Here is a 12,401-nt window from a genome sequence, read left to right on the forward strand (position 1 = left end):
ACCCCCAATTTACAAAACAAATGCCAGCTTACCTGGCATGGCGCTGCGTTCTGATGGCCCCAGCCTCCCTGAGAGGCTCCTCCGAGGACAATGAAAGTGCACCTCTTACAATTCTGTAGAACAGATTCCAATACACAGTTTTGATACACAATTGGCATTGTATATAAACCAAACATCTCATTAGCAGAGTTATTGCATGAGTAGGGAAAACGAAAACTATTTATAGAAATTTGATGGCTCAGTAAATGCACCACAGCATCTTTCTTGCAAAATATATATTTTTTTCTTTTCTTAAGACATTTACATTTTTAAATCCCTTATTTTTTTCTACATCATTTATATTTCACTATAACCAGATTATAACAATAAGCATGAACCTATGCTATTATCTGGTTGAACCAAATGAAATCGCCCTGTTTTTAACATTTTTTTTTTACTATTAATAGGGCAAGTACAAATGTTCAAATTTATAGTATTGAGCATATAATATTTATTCTCTGAATCAATTTTATAAATTCTTATAATTACCTTACTATGTTGACGTTTATCTACATAATCTTTCTTTTTCCTTATAATCAGCTTTTTTTTTTAATTTAAATTTAATCTCATTGTCAGCAATAATCTCCAGGTCATCATGCATTCCATTTGCTGGGTGCACTATTTTTTTCTTAATACAACTCCATGTGTTGACTTTCCAGAATACCACCAACATCCCACACTTCCTATGTGAAAACTGGCAGATGCCCTGGCTTGCGACATGCTGGCTGCTGGGCCTGGTACAGTCACTCCTGAAGCTTGTCCCAGGTGAGGGGATGCCTCCCCACAAGGCCCACCTACCAATGTCTGCTTCCAGTCTCTCCAGGCTAGTTGTGTTGTCCCTGCCATTTCATTACATCCTAATATATAAAAACCCAGGGTCCATAACGATGGAAGAGTCCATCCCCCGGCCCTCAGACTCCATTGGTCAGAGGATGGCTAAGGGGAGAACCGGGTCCCTCAAGCTCCAATGAATCTTTGACAGCACTGACTGGTTAGTGGGTGGAAGGCAGACTGCTTGGTCGCACCCCGGCCTGCAGGCTCCCACTGATCAGGGGATGGTTAACAGGGAACTGGAGTGAGTGGCCTGGAGACTGGCAAGCAGCTGGAAGGCAGGCCTCTTGGTCCCTCCTCCTGGCCCTCAGACTCCAATCAATTGGTCGCGAAGGCAGGCAGAACTGGAGACTGGCTTCCTTAGCAGGCCTGTAGGTTCAATCTCCAGAGGAAAGGCCAGGCACCAACGGACCAGCACCTCTGGCACAATCCCGACAGCACTGCCTGCCTCCTGGAACTCAGCCTTGGGCACTGCGGCCCCTTCCCCTCCCTAGACGCTCCACAAGGAAGAACAGATACCACCAGCAGCACCAGGGGCGACCCGCGGTGACTGACTGCTCTCCCCTGCTTCCTCCAGGCCACTTGAGCCGGCCTCCGCCCGCCCCGCACCAGAGGAAGTGTGATCACTGCACACGGAAGGAATGTAGTAAAAAAACAAAAACCGATGACCAAGAGAATGCCGCAGTCAACGTCTGGAGTCCGGCTCAGGAGAATGGAGAGAAGGGAGAATTCCGTAAGGCGGCCAATGCCAGGGTATTTCTGAGTGACTGCCTGGTGTGTGACAGTTGTGTGATCGCAGAGGAAGGAGTCCAAGATTCTCAACAGAACACCAAGGACTTTTTCCGTGTTCTGAACCTCAATGAGAAATGTGATCCCCACAGCACAAGGTGCTGGCAGTGTCTGTGTGTCCTTAATTTCTGCCTTATTTTGCTGCTAATTTCAGCTTCAGTGTCACTGATGCATCCAGAAGGCTCTGTGGCTTCCTCAAAAGTCTTGGGGTGCACTGTCTTTGACATGAAGATAGCTGCGGACTTCAGCATCCTGGGGAGTCAGAAGAATTTGTGTGTCGGTTCTGCCAGCACCATGAGGAAGAGCCCTGACTACCCATGCTGACCTCCGCCTGCCCCGGCTGGGTCACCCCATCACCCCCCACCTCTGCACAGCCAAGTCTTCCCACAGATCATGGGCTCTCTGGTGAAGGATTACTTCACCAGACAGCAGAACCTGTCCCCAGACAAGATTTTCCACGTCATTATGGCCCCGTGTTATGACAAGAACTGGAGGTCCTTTGAGAAGATGCTCCCACAGCTTTATACAGTTCCCGAGTGCTGCCTGTGTGTTAACCTCAGTGAAATTGTCCAGATAATGGAGCAAAGTGACCTCCCTCGAATGACGCTGCCGTGGACACTGTTTGGAGACGTGGAGAAGGAGGTGAGGCTCCACGAGGGTGCCAGCTCTGACAGGTACCTGGCACACATCTTCAGGCACATGGCCAAGGAGCTGTTCAACGAGGAAGTGGGAGTGCTCACCTACCGCACCCTGAGGAACAAAGACTTCCAGGAGGTCACCTTGAAAAGGAAGGGGAAGTTCTCCTACGCTTTGAGGCTGCTTAAGGCTTTCGGAAGATCCAGAAGTGGTCCTGAAGCTGTGGAGGGGCAAGTTCCCCTGCCACTTCATGGAGGTCCTGGCCTGCACCAGGCATGCCTAGGCGGCAGGGGCCAGGCCCGGGTGGAGGACAGGCATGCGGACAGGGCACTGCGGCAGCAGATGGAAGGCATCTACGCTGCCATCCCAGTGTGGCCCCCAGAGACCAGCACCCATGTGCAGGAGCTGTACCAGGAGTGGCTGGGGTCGCGGGGGGGGGGGGGGGGAGACTCCCCCTGGGCCCAGGCGGCCCTGCACACCGCCTCACAGGGCCCAGGGCAGCCTGCCAGGACATCAAGTGGTAAAGGTCCAGCAGACGCCCGGCCTGCAGGCCGCCTGAAGAGGGGTGTCAGACACGTCAAGGAAAGGCTTAGCATCTCTGTCATCGCTTTGGTTTTCAGAATTCCTGCTCCCCATCTGTCGGCTCCCTCCCTCTGAGGGGCACTGTCATCGTCACATGGGATCAACTGGAATATTGTATCTCAAGAGGATTGCCCCAATGTACGTATCCTTTTATCCGATGATGAAAAAGTCCCGAAGAACAAGAAAGGAGACAGACTGCTGTCCTTTAGGCTTAAAAAACCCAGAAGTGTCCTGCAAAGAGCTGAAACTTGGTTCTGTCCACCCACCTCAGAGATATTGGATGAGGAAATGGCCTGGTTTGGCCCTGAATTTACCCACTTATGTTACTCTTGAAGGTGTCTTTGCCACAATGTGAATAAACTGCCACCTTTTGGAATAGGGACTCATACAAAAGTCTGCATTCCCAACTTTTCTTGAAACAGATTTATGTTCTGCAGCTGTGGCCACTGTCCTGAAATCAGGTACTGTCGACCAGATCTTGTTGCTCGGAATCAGGTGGCACTGGAGTGGGACTCCCCCCACCCCCCATGCCCTTTTACATTCAGGGATTGAGCTGAACGCACTTTGGGGGAGGGCTGGCAAGGCTGACAGGTGTCACAGAGGGAAGGATGGAGAATGGAGAGGTGGACACACTGCTCGCTCCCTCCCTGCATGGGGTCAGGCAGATGAAGGCCGGCCAGCCTGCCCCACAATTGGCTGAGATAGCGTCTTCTGTGTCCACCTCTCACCCCATGGGCCCGGCCACTCCCCTCAGCTCCGGCAGCCCTCTGCATTCCACAACAGCGCACTCTGCCCTCACATGCTGCTCGCCCTAAATGAGAAGGAAGAGAGCAGTTGGCCCACGGACAACTACACAGAAAGACAGGGCTCACGGCTGGTGAGCGCAGTGGCAGTGGCGGGAACCTCTCCTCCTCCATGGCAGTGCTAAGGAGCAGAGAGCTGAGTGGTAAGGAGCAGTGAGCAGGCGGGCGGTAAGGAATGAGGGGTCCCGGACTGCAAGAGGGATTTCCAACTGTCGGCGTAGGCCTGTTCCCTGGGCCTAAGCCAGCAGGTGGACATCCCCCGAGGGGTCCTGGACTGCGAGAGGGTGCAGGCCGGGCTGAGGGACCCCCCTCCCCCCAGTGCACAAATTTCGTGCACTGAGCCTCTAGTGGTTACATAAAATGTGAGAATACATTTGATGGTGACTAATGGTGAGCACATCATAATGTATATAAAAGTCAAGTTATTATATAGTGCACCTAAAACTAATATAATATCATATGTCAACTATAATTTTAAAAACATAATTTAAAAAATGAATTATCTCTTTCTTTAAAAAAACATAGTGGGTGGTTAATTTAATGAAAATTAAGTGTACTTCTGTGAAAAAAAGACTCGATAAAGGTCATTGATAAGAAGTTCTGCTGGGTAGATTTGGTGTGGGTGAGACGATGGTAAAATATTTGGAAAATATGCCAGCTCCGGGCCAGCTCAGTCCTGAGGTCGCTTTGTACATGTTTTCAAAGTCTCTACTCGTCTCTCTTCTTTGCTCCCCAAGTTCTACTGATTTGGAATTTAGGTGCGAGTGCTTGATTAACTACACACAGTCTTATTGATGTTTCCCCTTCAGCACCAAGCACATTTCCACATTTATCCCTCACAAGCAATCCACTACAAAATGTTTGATATTAGGATGGAGATTATGTGTATTTGAAGATAAATATGTATGACTTTTTATATTCATGTTTTAATTCACATAAGTAACATGGAAATAAAGATCTTAGACTCAGCATAACTTTTTAGTTTTTTAAAAGAATTATTTATGTTTCCGGAGCAGTGAGTTAATTGCTTCTAAAAGTTGCATATATTCTATGATGACATCCAGAGCCTGTTCCTCTTCCCCCTCAGAGAGACAGGCTGTGAGGATGCTCTTCACTCCATGCCTCACAGGGCTGCTCTGAATATCCTGGGACAAGACCCCCAGAAGGCCTGGCCGTGGCTGCTTTTGCTGGAGTGGAAGGTGATGCTGACGCAGCAGTAGGATCACTGTAACACAGGGCATATACATTTAATTTCATCAGTTACTAGTCAGGGCCCTTCCAGAATGACTATGACAGTTTAAACTTCCACTGGTTCCAGGGGCCCCATTGCCTCCAGTGCTTGAGAAAACCCAACTTGGTGTTATCTGAATTTTGTATACTTTTGTGGGTTCACATAGCTACCTCATTGTTCTCTGTAAATTTATTTAATTACACTGAGTTTAAGTATCCATTAAAGCTTGTTAGCTATCTAGCTCTGTCCAGTGAGTTGCCTCTTCATATTCATTAACTGTTTTTCTATTTGGTTTCCTGACTTATACTTGTTGATTGTTATTAGTTCCTTGAAATATTGAAATATTTTAAATGCTGGTGTCCTTTTGTTAGAAGTTGGTAATATTTTCTCCTTAAATGACATATGTCTTTAATTTGGTCTATGAGTTGTACTAAATTTTAATATGATAATAATTTAAAACCATATCCCTTATTTACCTTACATTTTATAACTCCAAAGTTTTTTTAAAAAGTAAATTATCTCCCCACCGCCCAGCGTCCAGGTATAACAGTTGGGGCTTGTTCGGAGCAGCAGAAGCGGTATGTAATAACTGTATGAATGGCATCATATGCAGCCCTGGGACCTGGTTAAGAATTCTATGTAACTGTTGACCCTGCCCTTGAACTGGGTCTCGGTCAGAAAGAGGTGATGGACATGAAGTGGAGGAAAGCCAGGAAAAATCCTCACCCACGTGTACAGCCTGGAATCTAAACCTGTGGCTCAGTGCTTCCACACTCCGATGATGTGGGTAATGGCACAGGCACACTCAGCAGCCACACATGAACTGCCCACGAACTGGAGAAGCTGAATGGAGAGCCCAGTGGGTGCTGCGGGAGCTGCACACCTGGCGGTAGCCGGTGCCAACCAGGCAAGCCCCCTGCTGCAGCAGTATGCACGGGCTGGAAGAGCACCTGCCTCACAACAACTCCTCAGCATCAGTAGAGCTATTAATTTACTTTTCCTTGAAGATCATTTCTTTTGTGACCAACCCTAATGCAGCACCCAGCTGGGAATGAGATTCTGGGAAAGCCACCACATGAGGTTGTGTGTGTGTGTGTGTGTGTGTGTGTGTGTGTGTGTGTGTGATGGGCTGTTGAGTCAGCCCCCACACAATGTCCTGTCCCCAGCAGCCCTGCCCAGCTCCTGTACACTCACACTCATGACCTCTTTTGTGGAGTCAGCCTGCCTCACACTTGGTCTCCCTCTCTTCCTGCTGCCTTCCGTTTTTGTTCCGAGTATTATTGTCTTTTCCAAAGAACACTGCCTTCTCATGATGTGCCCCGACTAGGACAGCTTCAGTTTGGTCATCTTTGCCTCCAGCGATGTTTAAGCTTAATTTGCTCTGGAAGCCACTTGCTCATCTTTCTGGTGGCCCAGGGTGTCCATAGCGCTCCCCTCCAACATTGTGTTTCCAATGAAGCAACTTTTTTCTATCAGCCTTCTTCACTGCCCAGCTTTCACATGTGTGTATAGTAATTGGGACTGCAAGGGTGTGGCTGATCTGAGCTTTGGTCTCTAATGGCACATCTTTGTCCTTGACCTTTCTAATTCTTTCTTCGCTGCCCTTTGAGTCTTGGGCTTCTCTTCATTTTTGGAGGCAGTTTCCATTTGAACTGATGACTGAACTTTCTTTAAGAATTTTAGTGTCTCCACTGTCTAGGTTAAAGTTGTACATTCCTGCCATAGTTAGGATTTTTGTCTTTTTGATATTTAAATGCAGCCTTGCTTTGGCACTTCTTTCAACTTTCTCAGAAGTCATTTCAAATTATTGCTGCTTTCTGCCAGTAAAATAGTATCATCTGCGTATCGTAAGTTACCCCTGTTTCCTCCACCAGTTTTCACTCCTTCCTCTGAGTCTAGTCCAGTTTTTGTCTGATATGTTCTGCATACAGATGAAACAAATAGGGAGGTAAAGTGCACCCTGTATGGCACCTTTGCCTCTCGGAAACCATCCTGTCTCTCCATATTCTGTCCTGACGTGGCTTCCTGCCCGCAGTGCAGGGCATGTGCCAGAACACTGCCTGGTGATCAGGGAGCTACTAGCAGTTCCCATGTTCTTGCTACTTGAAGTGCAGACCAAGGACCAGCAGAATCTGCACCACCTGGGGGCTTGTTACAAAACTAAAAGGAGATATAATTTTTATTGGGTTTTATTTGAAGCTTTAAATATAAGCTTAATATAAATTTAAATGTTTATATTATGCATTATTCTCCCCATGATATGTCAATTTCCCATGAACTTCTAGTCATCACTCTTCTCCCCTCTTAATTGGCTGTAGCACTGCTTAGTTATGCATTACTTTTTCTAGATACAAACTCAAATCATAGAGTTGACCTATAAAAATATATGTATTTATGCTCTATTTGGTTTTGAACTGTTCTTACATAATGCCACTTGATATTATTTAGCTTATTTAGTTTTGCATTTTAATGTTGGTGTTTTTTTGGTATGTTCACATTTAATCAGGGTGTTCCTCCTCTTTACTTTTTTATTTATATCTCTGATGTTCTTTAATAAGATTCTTTTAAAAATCCATAAATATGCTATGGATTCCATGTTATGTTAGTTCTTACACAGTTATAGCTCTGTAATGTAAAGTTTCATCTCTGTAAAGTAAATCTACTTGCTTAGCTGTTAAAGTTGATGTGGAGGTGCCCTGCATTTTTCTGAGTTTGTGTCTGACATTGTTGGTGAACTGCTGTACTAGTAAATCCTCACACTTTTCTGTAGCTACTTAGAGTTTCCGTATGAGTGACCATAGTTTCTGTTTATAACTAAAGTTGTAATATACTTTTCCATGTTCCACCACTATGCTTTCATTATTTTACAGTCTTTGTTATGCTCCCTAGAACTATTTTAATAATAGTGTAATAGTGAGCATCTTTCATTTAGTCTCAGGTCTAACCCACAACCTAGGTATGTGCCCTGACCATAAATCAAACCCTCAACCTTTTTGGTGTGTGGGATGATGCTCCAACCAACTAAGCTACCCGGTCAGGGCGAAAATTACTTTTAAAAATTGATTTAATTACCTAATGCCCCTGCAAAAATCTCTTCAAGAGATTCCTGTAGCTCTTAGGATACAATATGGACTCATTTATTTTTAATATTTTCTACCACTCCACCCAGTGCATGTCCTTTATGTTTTCCTGGCACTTGGCCCGATGGATTTTGCTTCTGCTTTCCCATCTCTCCCTGGCGGGGGGTGTAAGGCTCATGATAGCAAGGACCAGGTTTGGTTGTTCTCTAAGAATTTCTCTGCCCAGCATCTTCTCTACGTGATGAGATGAATCAACTAAAATATAGGAGACAGACATTTTGACCAAAAGAGCTACTCAGTTAGAATGAAAGAAGAAGAATTTGACCTAAAGAAGTGTGGAGCACACATACTTCCGACTACACTCAGGGGTTGGAGGGAGGCAAAGGGTGCTTATGGGCGCTCTGTAAAGAGAGACATTGAGTCATTGTAAGCATTTAAAGGGGGAATCTGACAGAGGACCGCTACTGAATGTTTCATTTAGAGTATTTTCCGAATGTAGGGTGGAATCTTTTCCTTATTTTCTGTTTATTATAAAGAAAAGGGGGAAGGGATTTTTTCTAAAAGTTGATATAATATTTTCTTACATTTAAAGTGAATAGACTTTATTTTTAAAGAAGAAAACAACCAGCAAATCCGGGGGAGATTTGAGGTGGAACACGGGCGCTGCAGAGATCCCGTGCCACCAAGGTGAACACGGGCCCCGGTGATGGGATGACCACAGACCACACCGAATATTTGCTTTTTAAGGCTGTAGTGAAAAAGAAAAGACTATTAGACTATTTTAAAAGTCTCTCTGAGAGTGTATCTGAGACAGTAGGGAAACTGTCTCAGACGAATTCTTTTTCTGAAGCACAGGACCCATTGTTTCAGGATTTTCAAACTGTTTTCCAGACAGGTTGAGTTACTTTAGGGATTTTGCAAATAATCAGGTATATACTAGACAATGACATTTTAACTGCCCGGGGAGAGCATTTACCACCTTGATGTGTTTTATTGAATAGAGTTGAAAAGAAAAGAACCTTGCTGCTGAAAGCATTTGAAAAATCTAGGTCCTGGATGCTCTCCCCAGGCCATCTGAGCAGGGGAAGAACCCGGGATGGAGCAGGCATCCTGAAACAGTTGAGTAATGAAATGAATTCAGGAAGTATGGGCTTGCATTACACAGATTATTTACCTCCGGAATTTTAATATGCTTGTTTGGTGAAAATTCAGGAGAGGAACCATAGTATGTTGTCGTCTTTAACTAAGATAACAGTTGTATGTGCGTTTGTTTTATTTATTTTTTGCAGGGCACTAATCTGCATTAGTCAGACAGTGAGTTCCTTATACTAACCTACACAATAATAATTATAGTATCAGATCTATTGACTGTATTATATTTTTAAGCACTGAATGCTTAGCAAATATTTAATTTTCATAGTAAAAGATGGTATTGTTTTATGTTTTTTAAAAAATGAGGCCTAAAGATACAGTGGGGCCTTGACCTACGAGTGTCCTGACTAACGAGTTTTTTGAGATACCAGCTGTCTCTCGGCCAATTTTTTTGCATTGAGTTGACAGAGTAATTTGAGTTAACGAGCTCCTTAATGAGCTCAGTCTTGGAATGAATTAAACTCGTAAGTCAAGGCCCCACTGTATTATAGAGTGTGCCTAAAGTTATAAAGTGATATAGTAAGTCACCAGCCTTGAACCCCAACTTACTTGACTATTATTGTAAATTCAGTATATTGTTTATTTTGGTTTCTTCAAAATCTGGAATTGGCCCACAGTTCCCTCAGCTCCCTGCCTGGCCCATGGACTTTCAGCTCCTCATTTATTGGACAGGTATTAGCACCTCATCGGGACAACCCCAGATGGAGCATACCTATATATATAAAACCCTAATAAGCAAATAGGCCAAACGGCGGAACAACTGAACAACCAGTCGCTATGATGTGCACTGACCACCAGGAGGTGGGCATGGAACATGGCGGGTGTCAGCAGCAGCCAGTCCTGGAGCCAAGGCTCTCACCCCCTGCCAGCGCCTGGCACCAGTAACAATTGCTCTGCACCATCAGCAGTGCGAGCTGTGGCTGCTGCCCTGATTGCCCCTGAGGGCTTCTCCACCTCCCTCTGCTCCTAAGGGGAGATTGGGGCAGCAGCTGTTGCTTGCACCTGCTGCTGGCACTGACCCCAATTGTTCTGCACCATCAGTGGGCACGAGTGGGGCCAGCATCATCATCACATGAGAGCGGTGGCAGCAGGAGTGGGGCTGTGGCAGACAGGGGACTGGGGGCCGCAAGGGAGGGGCCAGGTGGGGGCATGGAGGATAGGCTGAGTCCCACCTGCCCCTGTGCCCACTGCAGCCTCATGGCCCACAGTTCCTTTCAAGGGGCATGAATTCGTGCACTAGGCCCCTAGTTGAATAGATAAAACTAGCATGTTTCTAACTCTGAAATGTCAACTTCTCTGAATTTTCACAATACATTTGCATCTTGGTTTCCTAAATTATTTTCCTTTTCTATTCTTAAGTTATTCTTCCTTTCAAAAGTCTTATCTATCTAAGCCAGTTTCTTGTTTTTTGTTTTTTTTTAACCTTTTATCTTTTGAGTCTCCAACATTTTACTTTCGGTTTTTCAAAAGAAATTAACTGTTTCTATTTCATTCTGTGTCCCCATGTTTTTGTGGGAGGTGGAAGGAGGCTCTTTGAATGAAAAAAAAAAAAAAAAAAGACCAAAATCATATGTTTGTAAAGTAAAAATAAAACCAGGACAATTATTTCTAAATGATTATATTTTCACTAGTGGCCTGGTGCACGAAATTTGTGCACGGGGGGACAATGTGTTCCTCAGCCTGGCCTGCACCCTCTCCAATTTGGGACCCCTCGAAGGATGTCCTACTCCCTGTTTACAGGGACCGGGCCTAAACCAGCAGTCGGACATCCCTCTCGCAATCCGGGACTGCTGGCTCGTAACTGCTCGCCTGCCTGCCTGCCTGCCTGATTGCCTCTAACCACTCTGCCTGCAGGTCTGCTCACCCCCAACTGCCCCACCCCCGCTGCCGGCCTGCTTGTCCCCAAATGCTCCCCTGCCAGCCTGATCACCCCAAACTTCCCCCCCTGCTGGCCTGCTCACCCCTACCTTCCATCCCCACTGGCCTGCTCATCTGCAGCTGTCCCCCTGCTCGCCTGCTTACTCCAAACTGCCCCCCCCACTGTCCTGACCACCTCCAACTAACCCCCACTGATGGCCTGCTTGCCCCCAACTGGCCCCCCTGTTGGTCTGCTTACCCCCAATGGCCCTGCCCCCCACCAACCTGATCACCCACAACTGCCCTCCCCTCTTGGCCTCTAACCACCTCTACCTCGGCCCCGCCACCATGGCTTTGTCCAGAAGAACATCTGGAAGGTCTCCCAGTCTAATTAGCATATTACTTTTTTATTAATATATATTTGTCTGTAAATATGATTATGATTGCAGATATGAGTAGTACCAGGTAAAATTTTATAGAATGGGCTTTTTACTACAGATGGCTTGCCATGTATGCATTTTTTCTAAAGAAGTAAAAATTACTTTAAAAAAATGTTCCAGGAAGACTTTGAGAAATTTTCAGTATCTGCTTTTCTTCCAAGAAAGTTGTCACTTTTATGCCAGAGTGAGAATTATTTGTGTGCTTTGTATGTCAGCATTGGGCCACTGTGACTGGGGGGCACTTAGCTTGACTTGGGAGTAATTATCTTGCTCACTGGCTGGGAGGGAGGGTGTGTGGCAGAGGAGATAAATACTCGGTTCTGGATTATTCATAGATTGCTGACTTTCTGGATTGATTGTGCAAGCCCCTCCTTTTATTGATGTCCACATTCTATTGACAGACATCTACCCTGGGAGAGAAATGAGATGAAACCCTTTCTTTTCATTGTAAAAAGCATTTGAATTCCTAAGGTGTGATAAGGCCACCCAGCCATCCACAGTCAAGGTACACATTTTCATGGAGGATGTTCCCACTCTTGAATAAATTAAAACAATTTTTTTCTTTTAATTTAAACTTTCTTCTATAACTGTTTTCTTGTTACTTAAAAGCTAGTTTTTTTGAAACTACTTCCAAAGCTTTTCAAGCTGTAAATGTCCTTGGAATGAATTTATAAATAAGAATTGAGTCCGGCCGGTGTGACTCAGTGGTTTAGCAGCGACCTATGAACCAGGACGTCACAGTTTGATTCCAGGTCAGGCCCCATACCCGGGTTGTGGGCTTGATCCCCAGTACGGGGCGTGTAGGAGGCAGCGATCAATGATTCACTCTCATCATTGATGTTTCTATCTCTCTCCTTCTCCCTTCCTCTCTGAATCAGTAAGAATATATTTGAGAGAGAGAGAGAGAGAGAGAGAGAGAGAGAGAGAGAGAGAGAAGAGTATATATGTTTGTAAATAAGAA

General features: G+C 45.4%; 1 pseudogene across 1 annotated transcript; it reads left to right on the forward strand.

Moving 5' to 3' along the window:
• Positions 1 to 757: 757 nt before the first annotated feature.
• On the forward strand, positions 758 to 3,429 carry LOC308526373 (nuclear prelamin A recognition factor-like; annotated as a pseudogene). The gene is made up of 3 exons: positions 758 to 804; positions 1,365 to 2,714; positions 3,315 to 3,429. The product of its transcript is annotated as a nuclear prelamin A recognition factor-like (transcript).
• The last annotated feature ends 8,972 nt before the right edge of the window (positions 3,430 to 12,401 follow it).

This window comes from Myotis nattereri, assembly GCF_964212035.1.
Source record: "Myotis nattereri genome assembly, chromosome: 10".
NCBI lineage: Eukaryota > Metazoa > Chordata > Mammalia > Chiroptera > Vespertilionidae > Myotis > Myotis nattereri.